This window comes from Vombatus ursinus, unplaced genomic scaffold, assembly GCF_900497805.2.
Source record: "Vombatus ursinus unplaced genomic scaffold, bare-nosed wombat genome assembly UNPS02014785.1, whole genome shotgun sequence".
In the NCBI taxonomy this organism is placed as follows: Eukaryota; Metazoa; Chordata; class Mammalia; order Diprotodontia; family Vombatidae; genus Vombatus; species Vombatus ursinus.
In genome coordinates this window covers 13,937,844-13,954,358 of record NW_020954563.1, presented here as the reverse complement: position 1 = coordinate 13,954,358, position 16,515 = coordinate 13,937,844, and the positions used below count along the sequence as shown (strand labels likewise).

The 16,515-nt window shown below is 37.1% G+C and overlaps 1 pseudogene; it reads left to right on the top strand.

Annotated features, from left to right (window-relative positions):
* Positions 1-13,828: 13,828 nt before the first annotated feature.
* Positions 13,829-14,432, top strand: LOC114046799 (annotated as a pseudogene).
* Positions 14,433-16,515: the final 2,083 nt, after the last annotated feature.

The window sequence follows — 16,515 nt, the reverse complement described above, 5'->3', positions numbered from 1 at the left end:
ATCAAGTGATCTCACACCAACCCTGACAGGTAGGTGCCATCATTATTCCATTTTACACATGAGAAAACTGAGGCAAACAGGTGTAGTTACTTGCTGAAGATTATATAGCTAATAAATTTCTGAGAGCAGATTTTAACTCAAGTTTTCTAATCCATGTAATTTTCTGAGCATGTCTCCTTCCTGTCAATATCAAATGTATCTTGCATTGAGTTCTAATTTACCACAGTTAGCCTGGTACGAGAACAGATCTTACTGTAAATTAGACTACATTATGGTTTAGTTACAGAACAGATTTTGACCAAATCAAATCTGGATTTATAATCACTAATGGTAACACTTAAATTTTCAATTTTCCCAAGGGCCCATTGTTTTTAGTTAGCTCATATTAAAAAAATTCGTAGTGGTGCTCCCAGCTCCCCATGACTTGTTCTTTATTTCTTTTTCAATCACCCGAAAAATCAAATCAGTTCTTTTTATTTTTTCAACCTAACCAAACCACACCTTTTCCCAAGGCATTTACTGTTCTCTGTACTTTTAGCCCCAGGAAACCCTCAGCCTTGAATTTCTGTCTCCCTGCTTCAGAACCTAAGAGGCCCCAAATGTTCAGCCATGCCCTTTGAATGATCATTCAAGGATAGAGTATCAGCCTGTCATTTAAATAATTTTATGCTGCTAATTTACATCTAAGAGTTTCCATTTGGTAAATGTTATAACTTCATAGAATATTGTCTGTCTGAAATTGTTGACAGGCATTTCTCAAAAAAAGTTTCTCAAATCCTTGTCTCAAAGGATCAAAAACTTTTCCCCATAACTCTAATTGTTTTACAGTATATTTCTGCAGACTTGGGAACTGAGATTTCCTTCCTTCTTATCTTTGTTTCTTGTCTGCTTCCCCAGTTTGACTAGAGTGAATGAGAGGGGGAGAAAGAAAGAGGGAGAGACTTTTTATGAAAAATTTTCACTTTTTCCACTCTTTTTCTGTTGGCTGATCAGGCCATGGGAAAAAGTTTGATTTGCCAAGACACAGAACATCTACCATTTTTTTCTGATTTTTCCCTACAAAGTGGTTTCTTTCTTGTGCCATGGTCTTCTCTCTCTTTCTCTCTTTTACATTATGTCTCTGTTGAGACCTTCCTAGAGCTCTATTCTTAGTTATCACTTTCTGAATGGAAAGCTTCCCCTGTCCTCAGTCCAATAACAACTTCCTTCCTTAAGGGGATGTCCATCCTTTGTCCGGTACCACTCACCTCTAAGGAGGTACTGTCTGGATATGCTTCAGGGGGATATGGAAGTCTAGGAATGGGCAGTCCTTGGCTGAGGAAGTCCATTGATAGAAATCTTACCAGAGTACCCTCAGATGTTCCTTCGACAAAGGTCTGGCCATCACATAGATACTTAAAGCCTTAATTCCTTCATGGTTGCCATAACTACTATGGTGGAATAAGGAAACCAAGTAGTTACATCGAGACAATGATTTATTTAGCAATGCATACAGTTGCAGAAATAAACTGAGACCGAGGCTCTTAGTAGCCTAGGACCCAGAACTTTGGTTTCTATATAGTTAATATACAATTTCCTCCTATTTTCTCACATAAAATGTTTATTGACACTCTTCTCTCTTTTCTCTTTTTGAACATCACTATCTCTAGATGTAGGGGAAAAAAAAGCCCCCTCTTGTAACAAGTAGGCATAGTCATCCAAAACAAGCCCACTGATTTGCCTTCTCTCGTTCTGTACCTCTAGGCCATGCCTTTTTTTGTCAAATGTTAGGAAAATTATGGTTTTTCACTAGGTTTCTGGCTGGATAGTTTTTTTAGGTGACTTTTTTAATATTGTTTTTCCAAAATAAAAGCATAGCTTGTAAATGTCTTGACTGTCTTGACAATTTAGTGAAACCTATGTTTGCCTCAATAATGTTTTTAAATTATTGAAAGAAATGCTAAATTTCGGTTATTGTTTAGTGAAAATAAAGATATAATTTTTTTCTATATCCAGCTTCACAGACCTCCTGATATTTAGACCCTAGGTTAAGAATCTCTGCCTTGTAAGGGGATGCCCATCATTTGGAGAATGGCTGAAAAGTTGTGGCACATAATTGTGATGGAATACAGTTGGGTTATAAGAAATGACTAACAGGATGCTTTCAGAAAAACCTGGGAAGACTCACATGAACTGACTGATGCAAAGTGAACTGAGCAGAACCACGATAAAATTGTACACAGCCACAGCAATATTGTTTGATGATCAACTGTGAATGACTTAGCTGGTCTCAGCAACACAATGATCCAAGACAATTCCAAAGGACTTAGGATGAAAAATGTTCTCCACCTCCAGAGAAAGAACTGATGGAGTCTGAGTACAGATTGAAGCATATTTTTTTTGTTGTCCTTGTTTTTTGCAACATGGCTAATATGGAAATATGTTTTGCATGATTTCATATGTATAATTGACACACATTTCTTGCCTTCTCAATGGGTGGGGGTAGGGAGGAGAGAGAATTTGGAACTCAAAAAAATTTTTTTAAAAAGAATGCTAAAACTAAATAATAAAATTTAAAAGATGCTTTTTAAAAAAAGAAATGATAAAGGGGTGGTTTGAAAAAAAGCTGGAAGACAAATGAATTGATCCAAAGTGAAGTAAATAGAACCAGTAGGATATTATACACAGTAACAGCAATATTTGTCATGAAAATCAACTAGGAAAGAGTTAATTACTCTGATCAATACATGACAATTCCAGGGGACTCACGATGAAAAATGCTATCCACCTAGAGAAAACTGACGAACTCTTGAATGTAGATTGAAGCATATTTTTTTCACCTTATTTTTCTTGCTTTTTTTTGCCGGGGGGGAGGGGGGAGCAATATGGCTAATGTGGAAAGATGTTTTACATGACTTCATATGTAAAATGGGTATCATACTTCTTCTCAGTGGCAGTGGAAAAGGTGGAGGGAAGGAGACAGTTTGAAACTGAAAATAAAAATTAAAAGAAGAAAGATAATACAAAGAAGGGAAAAAAAGAACCCCTGCCTTAGGGCATGTTTCATTATTAACAATAGTGGATATAAATCCATATTATAATTTAAAACTTTTTTGACTGTCTTCTCAGATTTGATCAAATCAGAATTTTTTTTTCTTACTTTGTGATGTGGTTAATGAAGAGTTCACACTGACTAGGGCAAGTGTCAGCTCTGCTACTTTCTTGTATATTTATACTTGCCTTATTATATTATCCTCAATCTGAGGTCTCTCTGCAGGAATTTTTTAAAGCTACTTGGCTATTTTATGAGGGTTAGTTTAATTAAAACTAGATAATATTCATAAATCATCCTAATTGGGCCCACAAGAACTGCAGTATATCACAATACACAGAAAGTGCTTGAATGGGTGATGACATCACTGTTAACCCCTCTTCTGTGTTGTGGAACTCTCAGAATTCCATAATGATTGTGACACTTGACTATCTGACATACGGTGAGGGCACAAGTATCAATTGACGTAATACATTTTAGAAAAACTTAATTTCTTAGTTATTTTTTAGCAAAAAAAATTATATAGACATTTTAATATTTTCTTTTATCATCTTGATGGATTGTTTTGTTTGTCCTCAGGGGTGCACACTCCTTTGTAAGAGAGCACTAGTCGAATTCTTTCATTTTGCTTTTTCCACATGCTCACCTTATCTTCCTTGAAGGTTCCGCTCAGGTTCTTACTCTTTTGTGAAGCTTTCTCTTATCTTGTCAGTTTCTAAAATTGTCTCCCTCATATCATCTTGATTTTTTAAAAAACAGATTTTATTGATATCTTTTATTTTTACCCAAACTACATTTACCCCATATCCAGTCACTCAACATTTCATATAAAAGATTTTTTTTTTAAGTGGAAGAGACAAAAATTCAGCAAAAGCAGTCAACTCATTGAAAAAAGTCTGAGATTATATGCAGTATTGCACACCTGTAGATCTCTACTTCTGCAAAGGGTGGAGGAAGGGAGGAAGAGGTGTTTTTTGGTATCTCTTCTTTGGGATCACGCTTGGACTTAGTATTTTCACCAAATTCAGTTTTGCTTGTTTTGTTGTAGTTGTTCTTTCCATTTACATTGTTGTATTAATTGTATTGTTTTGCTGGCTCTGCTTCACTTTATACCAGTTCATGTAAGTCTTTCCATACTTCTCTGTAGTTATTATTTTTGTTATTTCTTATAGCACAGTAATATTTCACTACATTCATGTACCATAATTTGTTCAGCCATTTCCCAATGAAATGGCATCTACTTTGCACCTTTAGGTTTTCTGAGTAGGTTTGTAGGTGTACCTTACTTTGCGAAAAATACTTATTCTTGAAAACTTTTTTGTGTACTTTGAATTGTACAGGGGAGCTGCTATTTATAGACTATCTAGGAGGAAAGAATCCTTTATAAAGTGATGAGACTCCTGTTCCTACTTGCAAAGGTTTCAGTGTGAATGCTTTTTGATAAAGTATACTATGTACTGCATATATTGAGTGGCAGTGTTGCACAATAGTATGAGCAGTGGACTTGTCAGGAGTTCTTTGTTAAGATCCCAGCTTATTGACTACAGGGTCTGAGGCAAGTCAGTTCATATTTTTGACTCTCAGTTTCCTCATCTGTAAAATGGGGAATCATGATATTTATACCTCACTGTTTTTTTTTTTTGAGGAAAACATTTTGATGAGATTTAAAGCAATATGAAAACATGTTTTTTAAACATACATTTTGCAAATGTATATTTTGTATAAATGAAAACATTTTAAGGACTGCTAAAAGAGTTTGTAGCCTAAACACAGTGTTTAGAATGAATTAAAATTTGAAACTTTGATAGGGTCCAGTTTTAATAGCCTTAAAATGTTATTTAATTTTTATTTCTGAATTTAATAAACATCATATGAAATAAGTATTTCCACATTTCAATGTTTCCATGTTGTAGAAGAAATAGAGGATTTTATATGAAGCTTTAAATCTTTATTAAGCAGTGCTTGTTTTTCTTTTGAAATGTGGAAAATGTGAAATTTTGAAATAATTTGAACAGATAACTTTCAAAGCTGTCCTTCTTGTTTGTGATGCCTTTTGATTTTCCTTCTGTTCTTTTATTGGGAAAGGGAGTTGGATAAGGATAAGAAACTCTATTTTTACTTCTTTTCCATCCCACCCTCCTCCCCAAATTAAAAAAAGAAAAACAAAACTCTTGTAACAAATATACATAATCAAGCAAAATACATTCCTGTCTTTGTAATAATAACTAAATTCTCATAACTATACTTGGGCAAAATAATTTCTAATAATTGCCTTTATTTCTCCATTTATTGTGAATTCTATTTCTTCATTTTTAATACTGGCAATTTTGTTTTCTTCTTTAAAAATTAAACTGATTATTATGTGTTTTATTGTTTTCTTCCCAGAAAAGCCTTTATTTTTATTAATTTATTTTTTGCTTTCTATTTTGTTAATTTCATCTTTGACTTTTCAGAATTTCTATTTTGATATTTAATTAGGTTTTAAAATTTGTTAATTTTCTAGATTTTTAGATTTTCTAGATTTTTCTAGATTTTTCTAGATTTTTTAGTTGCATGTTTAGTTCATTGATTTGTTCTTTTTCTCTTTTGATTAAAATATTTAGAGATGTACATTTCCCCCTAAGAACTATTTTAGCTACATCCCCCAAATTTTGGTGTTATCTCATTGTTTGCTATGTTGTCATTTTCTTTGATAAAACAATTCTGTTTTTGTTTTTTTTTTTTGACCTGGGGGTCCCAATAATTAAATTATTTAGTCTCCAATTGATTTTTAACACTTCCTTCAGTGACTCTTCTTTGTATATAATTTTTATTGCATTATGGTTAGTCACAGATGTGTCTAATATTTCTGTTTTCCTGCATTTGTTTGTGAATTTTTTTTGCCTTAATATATGTTCTTTGTCAAAGTGCCATATACTGCTGAGAAGTATTTATAGTCCTTTCTTTTCTCATTTAGTAATTGCTAGAGATTAGATCTATCATATCTAACTTTTCTAAAATTTTGTTCTGGTCCTTAATTATTTCTTATTTATTTCTGTTATATTTGTCTAAATCTAAAAGGGTTATATTGAGGGGAAATCTCCAATTTTAGAGTTTTATTGTCTACTTCCTACAACTTGTTTACTTTTCCTTTAAGTATCAAGATGCTATGCTAGTTAGTGCATGTGTTAAGTGTATGTAATAATTTATTGTCAAGGGTGCCATTAAAGCATAATGCAGTTTTTATAGATTTGCTACCCTTTCTTTTTTGAGTTTACCTAAAGCATAACAAAATTTAACATAATTAAATGTAAATTGAGAGTATTTCCTACTATCCTATTTTCTTATAATTTTTCCTTCTTTGCCTCCTTGCCCTTTTCTTTACAAGAAGAAGTGGGTGGTGAGAAAAGAGTGCTCAGTACTAGTGATATATGCTTGATGAAATCATTTTATGCTCCCATGCCTCTCTTCTTTTTTTCTTACAACAGGTCTCCAATCACAGTTTTTACCTTTTCTTTCTTTCTTCTTATACCTTCCTTCATGATCCATTTTCTGAGGCTGAAGTTTGTTTTATTAATCCCCCACCTTGAATCCACCATCTCTCTTACTCCCCTTTCCACTCTCCCAGTTCCCTCCTGCCTCCCTGTTATGTTGAATATGTATCTGTGGAGTTGGTGCGTGCTTTTTTGTTCGCAGATGATTGTGCACTCAATGCAGCTTCTGAAGCTGAGATGTAACAAAGTATGGATTGACTCTCTGCTGCGTATGCTAAGTTTGGCATAACAATTAACACCAAGAAAACACAGGTGCTCTACCAGCCAGCATCACACCAGCCACGCATAGAACCATTGGTTACAGCAAATGGAGAAGCTTTGAATACTATGGATAAATTCACTTACCTTGGCAGTATACTTTTCAGCGATATATGTATTGATAATGAGGTTGATGCATACATTTCCAGAACTAACTCAGTGTTTGGGAGGCTCTGAAGGAAAGTGTGGGAGAGAATAGGTATTAGATTAACTACCAAACTGAAGTTCTACAGAGCTGTTATGCTGACCTCATTGTGGTATGCCTGTGAAACCTGGACAGTATACCAGCACCATCCCAGGAAACTGAGTCTCTTCCATTTGAATTCTGTTAAGAAGATTCAGAAGATCACCTGTCAGGATAAGGTACCAGACACTAAGGTCTGGGAAGTTTTTGTTATGATTTCTTGAAACATTGTATTCTGGGTCTTTTTTTGATCTTAGCTTTCATACTCCAGTGATTCTTATTTATTTTTTTCCCCTTCTTCACCTGTTTTCCAGGTCAGTTGGTTTTTATGAGATATTTTACATGTTCTCCTTTTTTTTTTTCCCTTCTTCAGTCTTGATTCTGTTATATTTCTTGTCTCATAGAATCAATGATTTGTCTGGTCCATTCTGATTTTTAGGGTGTCTGTTACTTTGGTAAGGTTTTGTACCTCTTGAATGAACCAAGCTTTTAATTCTCTTCCCAGCTCTTTCTAGAGCTCTCATTTCATTTACAATATCATTTTAAAGAAAATTTTTTAAATTAATTTTTTTGCTTTCAATGTTCACTTCCATAAGCTTTTGAGTTTTATATTTTTCTCCCCTTCCCTCCGCACCTCCCTCCTCAAGAAGGCATGCAATCTAATATAGGCTCTACATATACATTCTTATTAAACATATTTTCACATTAGTAATGTTGTAAAGAAGAATTAGAACCAATGGGAGGACCCACAAGAAAGAAGAAACAAAACAAAAACAAACAAAGAGAGAGCAAATAGTATGCTTCGATCTGCATTCAGATTCCATAGTTCTTTCTCTGGATGTGGATAGCATTTTCCATCATGAATCTTTTGGAGTTGTTTTAGATCCATGTATTGCTAAATCTATCAAAGTTAGTCATCACATAATGTGGCTGTTACTGTGTACAATGTTCACCTGGTTCTGTTCACTTTACTCAGCATCAGACCATACAAGTCTTTCCAGGTTTTTCTGAAGTCTGCCTGCTCATCATTTCTTATAGCACAGTAGTATTCCATTACATTCATATACCACAACTTGTTCAGCCATTCCCCAGTTGATGGGCATCCTCTTAATTTCCAATTCTTTGTTCCCACAAAAAGAGTTGCTATAAATATTTTTGTACATGTGGGTCCTTTTCCCATTTGTATGATGTCTTGGGAATACAGCCTTAAAAGTGCTATTGCTGGGTCAAAGGGTATGCACATTTTTATAGCCCTTTGGGTATAGTTCCAAATTGCTCTCCAGAATGGTTGGATCAGTTCACAACTCTACCAACTATGCATTAGTGTTCCAATTTCCCCACATCTTCTCCAGCTACAATATCATTTTTTAAACTTGATTCATTCCTACCAGGAATTGTGGTCATGCTGTGCTTTGCTTGAGGTTTTCCTTATAGCTTTTGTAAAGTTATTATTCTTTTCTTCTGGGCTTGAGTTTTGAGTGTTCCTAGCTCCATCAAAGTTAGTTCATCAGGATCTTTTTTCATTTACTTATTTTTCCAGCTTTACTTCCTGAATTGGTACTTGGTGTTAGGTCCACACTTTGCACGTTTCTGGAGGGAACGTTAGAGATTTGCTTGGTGTTGATTTGTATTGTCTTTGGTCCGGCTTTTCCTTTCTTTGGGTATTGAGCGTTCTATTCTTCAGTGGAGAGTTCAGGCTAGGGAGCTGCACATTTCCAGTACTCCCAAGTGGTCTCCTCCAGGGCATGGTCTGATCATTGCTCTTCCTCTCTGAGCTTTGCAGGCTATGGAAACTAGTGTATGTTAGGGAGACACAATTACAGGTTTGCTCTTTGTTGTAACTTCAGGAGACATCTGTTCGTCCTAGCACCCGTCAGCTAGTTGGAAAGCTCTATAAGTTAAGAACAATAGAACTGCAGGCCCACCCCTGGTCCTAGTTCCCTGCCCTGGTTACTTAGCTGTAGGCATTAGAGGTGGTCTGTGGGCTTAATCTGTGATCCTGTTTCAGAGTGAGAGTGATGCAACTACAGTCTCTGTTCTCCTAGCCCAGGCAAATAGTCATAGACCCTAGCCATTGTCTTTCCTCATCCCTATTTCATGGTCAGAGCAACACAGTTGCCCACCCCTGATATGCACTCTTTTCCTCCTTATACATCTGCAGACCCCAGGCCCTATTCCTAGCCCCTGCATGCATGAGCTTTCCTTGCTAAACTCCCTCCCCAGTACCCATAGGCCCTCTAGCTATCTCCCCACTCTCTAGATCAATTTTTTGTTGGAGTAGTTCTGTGAGAGACCTGGTCTGTGTTACTACTTCATATTACATCATCTTTGCTTGTCTCCAGTGTTTTAATGACCTCTTAAAGAAATTTTAAAACTGCTTATTGTAGTAGTGAAATGTCATTAGCAGGGAAGCTTGTTACTAGTTTGAGAGAAATGCTAGCTGGTATTTTTGGTGCCTGGATTTAATTGTGTAAAACATGTTCAATCTAAACTATATTTGCTAAAAATTACAAGCTGGAAGGACTGGGACTATTGTACAAAAGTGTCATTTCTGTTACTTCCAAATTAGTAGTTCCTGAAAAGGTAAATACTGATGTGCCCTTCTACCTAACTGTATGCAATGCAGTAAAGATTTAAATAAAAAAAAAAGATTTAAATTCAACAAACATTAATTAATTGTTCACTACCTGCCAGGCACTGTGCTTCACTCTGTTGGGGTTCAAAGATTATGAAATCCTTGAGGACTGGGACTTTATCATTTTATATGGAAAACTTTTGTTTTAGTTAGAATAGTGCTTTTTAATGACTCCAAGCTTCTCCCTAAAATAATAACCTAAATTTTTAATACCAGCAATGTTCTTGTAATACTATGTGACTTAACTATGGAATATCACAATCTCCAAAGAATCAAATTTGCTGGTCACCTAGAAGGAAATGGAGACACATGGTGAGTGTAAATAGGCTACAGCACATCAACAAAAAAGAAATGGATGTAAGAGTACATAAAAGGTATCTTTAAAAACTGTGTGTGCCTAGAAATAGAGGTGGGCCAGCCATGATGTAGTCAAAGTGAGGATGATGAATGTTCAGCTTGTGTGTTCAGTTATAATTTACGTAATGTAAAGAGGCCCAGAGCACACTGGGTAGATTGCCTGTGGAGGATTTATGGGAAGACAGAGATAATAATTGTGAGGGATGAAGAGGCCTCAATGGGTTTCAAGCCCCCACATCAGTGGGATCATAGATCTCTGGAAGCCGGGGCAATTCTTAATCACATACAGATTGTACTAGATGGCCTCAGAAGCCCCTTCCAATTAAAATTTTGTGATTCAGGTTATATAACATGCAAACAACAAGTATGTTGCAAGTTTGAATGTCATAAGGGTAAAGAAGAGAGAGAACGTGTTATAAGAAAAATCTGAGGGAGAGACCACTTTTCGCTAGGAAATTCAGGAGGCAGTCACTGGAGCTGGGCCTTAAGGAAGAGAAGGTTTTCAGCAGGCATAGGTAGGGGTGCATTACAGGCATGAGGGAAGGTACAGAGGTGGGAGGGGACAGAATGAGATCTGGAAAGTGCTGGCAGACTAATTTGACTAGAATGTAGCACACAGGAAAAGAAATAATGTAAAATATGCTAGAAAAATAGGTTCAAGCAAGACTATGGAGAGCCTTAAGTCCTTGTAGGGACAATTAAAGGTTTACATTTAAAAAAATGCCTTTGTTCTTGTATCACATTTATTTCTAAATATCTCTTCATGGATGTGCCCAGAGACTTCTTTTGTAATAAGGATTAAAAAAGGAAAACAAAAACAGTTCAGCAAAACCAACCAATATGTCAGCTATTTATGACAGTATTTGCTAAATTCCTTACTCATATTCCTCCACTTCTGCAGTGAAGAGAAAGAGATATGTTTTTTAAACTCTTCTCTAGTCGTTATAATTATGTAGCATTCAGCCAATGAAGGTTTTTGAGTGGGCGAATGACATGATTAGACCCTTGCATTAAGAAGATTAATGTGACTGATGAATGATGGAGGAAAAAAGAGACTGGAGTCAGGGATACTAGTTAAAAATCAATGAGAGTAATAGTCCAGAAGGGATGAGATGAGGCCCTGAATTAGGGTGGTACATACTTGCGAGTGGAAAAGAAGGAACAGATTTAAGAGATATTGTGGAGGTTGAATTGATACTACCTATTGTACAAATTGGTGAGGGAGAGAGTCAGAAGCCACTCTTGAGATTTTTAGCCTGGGTGACTGAGAGGATAGTTGTTATCAGTAGAAATGGAGAGGTTTTGGAGGAGGGGCAGGCTTGAGGTGGATGTGTGTGTGTGTTGGGGGGAAGGGTAGAGATTAGTTCTGCTTTGAACACATTTAATCTGGGAGAACAGTGATGCAGAGAAAGAGATGGACAAGGAGAACCCGAGAGATCAGTACCGTGGAAACTGAGACAGGAGACAACATCAAAGAGTCAGTGTTTAACAGAAGTAGTGCTTTCGAGTAAGTCAAGGAGCATGAGCTTTAAGAAAAGTCTATTGAATTTAGTAATTTAGAGAATATGAGTGTTCTTTCAGAGAGCACTTTCAGTGGGGTTAGGATAAGTAGGATCCTTACCAAAAATTCTTTAGAGGAAGTCAGTCCAGGAGAGAAGTTTTCAAGATGAAATTTTTTTGTCAAGATGAAATTCTAAAGACACAAAGAGGAATAACTCCAACGAGAATGAAGAGGAGTCACCTAAAGAAATTGATGTTAATTCATTTTTAAAAAACATGTATAGTAGAAAAAGGAGAGTGCAGGTTAACAAGATGAATTCAAAAGTGTGATATAGGGTGTTAAGAAAGTGTCAGAGTGCTAAGAATAGTGTTAGGATTGCTAAAGCTCAGGATGAGCTTACAGAGTGAGGAAAGCTATAGAAACAAAGGTGGTGTTATTTTAAAAGCTGTATTGGGGGGAAATGATAAAGAGAGGAGCAGGCTCACTATTCAGCACAGGATAATTGTAATGGAGAGAAGATGGAGATATTGAACTCTTGTTTTTGTTCTGTATTTGCCAAGGAGAATGATCCTTGAACTCTGAAGGACAAAATAAAAATGGCTAATATGGGGTTGAAACTCAAAACAAATAGGGAGATGATGAGAGCACCTCTAGTTCAACTTGATGAATTTGTTACCAGGTCCAGATTAACTACGTCTTAGAGTACCACAAGAACTTGGAGATGTGATTGTTGGGCCACTGTCAGTATCAGAAAGATTGTGAAGAGTGAAAGAGGTGTCATAGGGTTGGAGAAAGGCAGGTGTCTGATCTTCAAAAAGGTAAGAATGGAAATACGAGATAACAGTGTGATACACTAGTCAAAGAAAGCCAGTGTGAAATCAGGTTGTGTTAAGAGAAGAATAGAATCCAGGGCTAGGGAGGTGATAATCCTCCTTAGCCCTGCTCTGATCAGACCACATCCAGAATATTGTGTTCAGTCCTGGGGACCACAGATTTAGGATATTGATAAGCTGGAGGATGTTCAGAGGAGGCTCTGCAGGATGAGGAAGGACCTTGAGGTCATGTCCCATAATGTTTGGTTGCAGGCACTGGGAATGTTTAACGTAGAGAAGAGATTCAGAGGGGACATATTTCATATCCCCAACTATTTGAAGGGTTGCTATTTCTAAGAAGGGGTAGGTCTGTTCTGCTTGACTCAAGAAGTCAGAATTAGTAGCTATAGATAGAAAGAAGTTGCAGCAAGATAAATTTAGGCTTAACCTAAGGGCAACTTCTTTATATCTGGAGTTGTCCAAAAGTGGAATGAATTGCCTTTGGAGGTATTGAAAGAAAATGCTGGGTTACCATTTGTATCTTATAGAGGAGGTTTTGGTTCAGATATAAGTTGTATTACCAACTTACTGCCGAGGTCCCTTTTAATGCTGAGATCATATTGAACCAAAAATCTTACTCCAAGTTCAATCCTTTTAATATTATACTGTGCTCACTGTTTTAGGCAGCATTTTCTTATCTTTTGGGTAAAGGCATACTTATCAAAATCGTGTCTGATTTCAAAGTTGAGAGGAATAGTATGATAAAAAATACTGAGCTCTAAAAAGCTCTTACTAGATTAAATCAATATGCTGAACCTAATAAAATGAAATTTTATAAAGATAAATACAAAGTCCTTTGCTTCCGTTTAAAGGAATGAAACATACAAATCTAAGAATAGATAGATGTAAGTAGACAACAGTTGGTGTTTAAAAAAAACCAACACCAAAACCTAGGTATTTTAGTGGACTGCAGGCTCATTACTAATTGATAGTTGGCAGACAAAACAATCCAATACATTATTAGTCTGTATTAACAGACGGTTAGTGCCTAGAATGATGGAGATTATGGTCCTATTGCACCCTGTCCTATCACAATGCTGGTGGAATATTGTTTTTCAATTCTGGGCACCCTGAAGAATGTACAGCTGGAATGTACCTTGAGAAGGGTGATTAGGATGGGGAGGGGTCCTAAAGCCATGTCATATGAGATTGGTTAATGAACCTAGTGATGTGTTTCCTAAAGAAGAAGATACTTAGACATTCGGACCCGGCAGTTGGGAGTGCAAGTTTGTGCTGGCTGGGAGGCCGGGGATCATGGACAGATAAGACTTGGCTGCGGTTGATTGGCCTCGGCCCCCACAATACCCACCAAAAACAGGACCTTGACAAGCTCCATGAACTGAAGGCCAAAGCCCGGCAGATTATGAACCAGTCTGGCCCCTCAGCCCTGATCAACCTCTCCAACTCTTCATCCATAAAACCAGAACCTTCCAGCACCCCCCCCCCTCCAGGGGCCCATGGCCAGCAGTACCACAGTGGGAAAGATGCCAGGCCCCCCGGGAGCAGGGGGGTGTCTTAGTCCAGAAAGCAGTCAGGTTTTGACAAAGAAGAAATTACAGGACCTGGTTAGAGAAGTCGATCCCAACGAACAGCTGGATGAAGATGCGGAAGAGATGCTACTACAGATTGCTGATGACTTCATCGAGAGTGTAGTGACGGCAGCGTGCCAACTGGCCCGGCATCGAAAATCTGACACTTTAGAAGTCAAAGATGTCCAGCTACATTTAGAGCTCCAGTGGAATATGTGGATCCCAGGTTTTGGTTCAGAAGAAATATGACCCTACAAAAAGGCCTGCACCACAGAGGCTCACAAACAGAGAATGGCCTTGATCCGCAAAACGACCAAGAAATAACACATGGGAGGGACAGGGAGAAGATGGCACTGCATTTGGAGACACCGGAGAGGCCTCCACAATATCGCCTATGGAATTTTTTTTTATGCTTTAAAGAGAAGCATATATATTTTTATTAACAGTACAGCAATATCTATAGTGACTGAGGAGACCTGCCAAAAAAAAACCTAGCCATTATATGGTCCCTGTTCCCCTTCTTTTTACTTGCCCTCTCAGAAGGGAACAATGTATCTCAGCCCAAAGGAGGTTTTATTTGTGGTTTATCCTAAGTGGTTGTCCAAGGGACAGAGAGCATTCTGGTCTTGTTTGGTGGACAGTAGAGGTTTCTATTTCTCTTTCCTCCACATACTTTGTAACATCAGTGTTTATATGAATATGACTGATTTGTTTTTCAGAAATAAAGATGTTATTAATCTAAAAAAAAAAGAAGATTACTTAGAAGATATGATAATGTCTTTAGCTATTCTTAGGATTGTCATTTAGAAAAGAACCACAGGATCACAGGGATGGAAGGGACCTTAGTGGCCTTTAATTCTCATGGCCATGCACAGCCTTAGCTTGAAGACCTCCGGCCAGGCCTCCCCATGATAGACTGCAGTGTATTACATTCTTGTATAGCTCTAATTGTTAGGAAGTTTTTCCTTATACCAAGCCCAAATTTGCCTGTGCAATTTGACCCATTGCTCCCATATCTATTTTCTGGGACTGAGTGAAATAAGTCTATACCCCCTTCCATGTGTCAGCTCTTCAAGAACTTGAACATGGTTATCATGTCCCACTGAGTCTTCTTTAGGCTGAACAGCCATAGTTTCTTCAGCTGCTTCTCATGTGACATAGACTTCAGATCCTACCATCCTGTTTGCCCTCCCCTGGACACTTTCCAGCTTAATGATATCCTTACTGAAATGTGGTGCTCTGTTTGCTTCAGGGAGCACACACCTGTACTAAAATATGGTGTTCAGAACTAAACACAGTATCACAGATATGGTCTCACAAGAGTAAAGCAGGGGGATTACCTCCTCATTTGTGGATGCTGGGCTTCTTTTAACTTAGATCTCATTATGCTCTCTGTCCTATCACATTGCTAACTCAGGATGGAGCTTGCCATATATTAAAACCCCCAGATCTTTTTCAGAAGAATTGGTGTCTAGTTTGAGAAGTCAATTTTTTGTACCCTAGACTGTTAAGATCTTTTTGGATTGTGATTCTGTCATCTACTATGATAGTTTTGAGCCATCTTCAAGTTTTATAGTAAGCATGCTATCTATGCCTTTATCCAAGTCATTGATAAAAGTGTTCAGTGGCACAAGGCTAAGAGCAGGTCCTTGGGGCATTCCACTGAGATCTTCCAAGTTGACATCGAACAATTAATGGTTATTTTTTGGGTCCAGTTATTCAATCAGTTCCAAATCCAGCTATATGTGTTCTCATCCAGTTCATATCTCTCCAAGTTTTTTTTTTAAATAAAAATAGCATGTGAAACTATCAAAACCCTATGCGAAAATCCAAGTGGACATTATAGTATTCCCTGATCTACCAGTCTAGTAACCCTATTAAAAAAAAAAAAGAATGAATGAAAGAAAGTTAGTTTGGTTCTGGCATAAACTGCCTCTTTTTAATTGGACCATAGATTTAGAACTGAATAGGACCTTAAAGGCCAACTTCCTCATTTTACAGGTGTGGAGATAGATCCAGGAAGGCTAAGTCACAAGGATAGAAGGTCACACAACTAGTATGTACAGAAGAAAGATTTGCACCTAAGTCTTCTGACTCCAGAGCCAGTGTTCTCTCCACTGTGCCACATATTACCTGTCTATTGATGAAGCCTTTCAGATCACTGCTTTCATTTCCAGATATTCATTAACTAGTCCTCCAGTAATACATTTTAGAATTTTTTTGCAGTTATTCAAGTCAAGTTCACTAGTCTGTAGTTTGCTCTTTAACCCTTTCTTCCTTTTTTCCTTTCTTCCTTTCTTTCGACATTTGTCCTTCTTCAGTCCTGTTCTTCATGAGTTTTCAAAGATGACTGATAGTTAAGTAGGTCAGCAACATTTGCCATTTCTTTTAGTACATAAGGATTCAGTACACTTGGGGCAAGGGACTTGCAGTGATCAAGAGGACCCTGCTCACTCTTACTCCACTTCTCTTGCATATTCACTCCCTTATTCTGGTCTTTCTTCTCCAAAAATCTTTCTTCCTGGCAAAGAAATAAAGGCCAAATGAGAACTAAGTAGCACTACTTTTTCTCTGTCATCATGTATCATGGTCCCATCTACCCAGTGGAGAAGTGG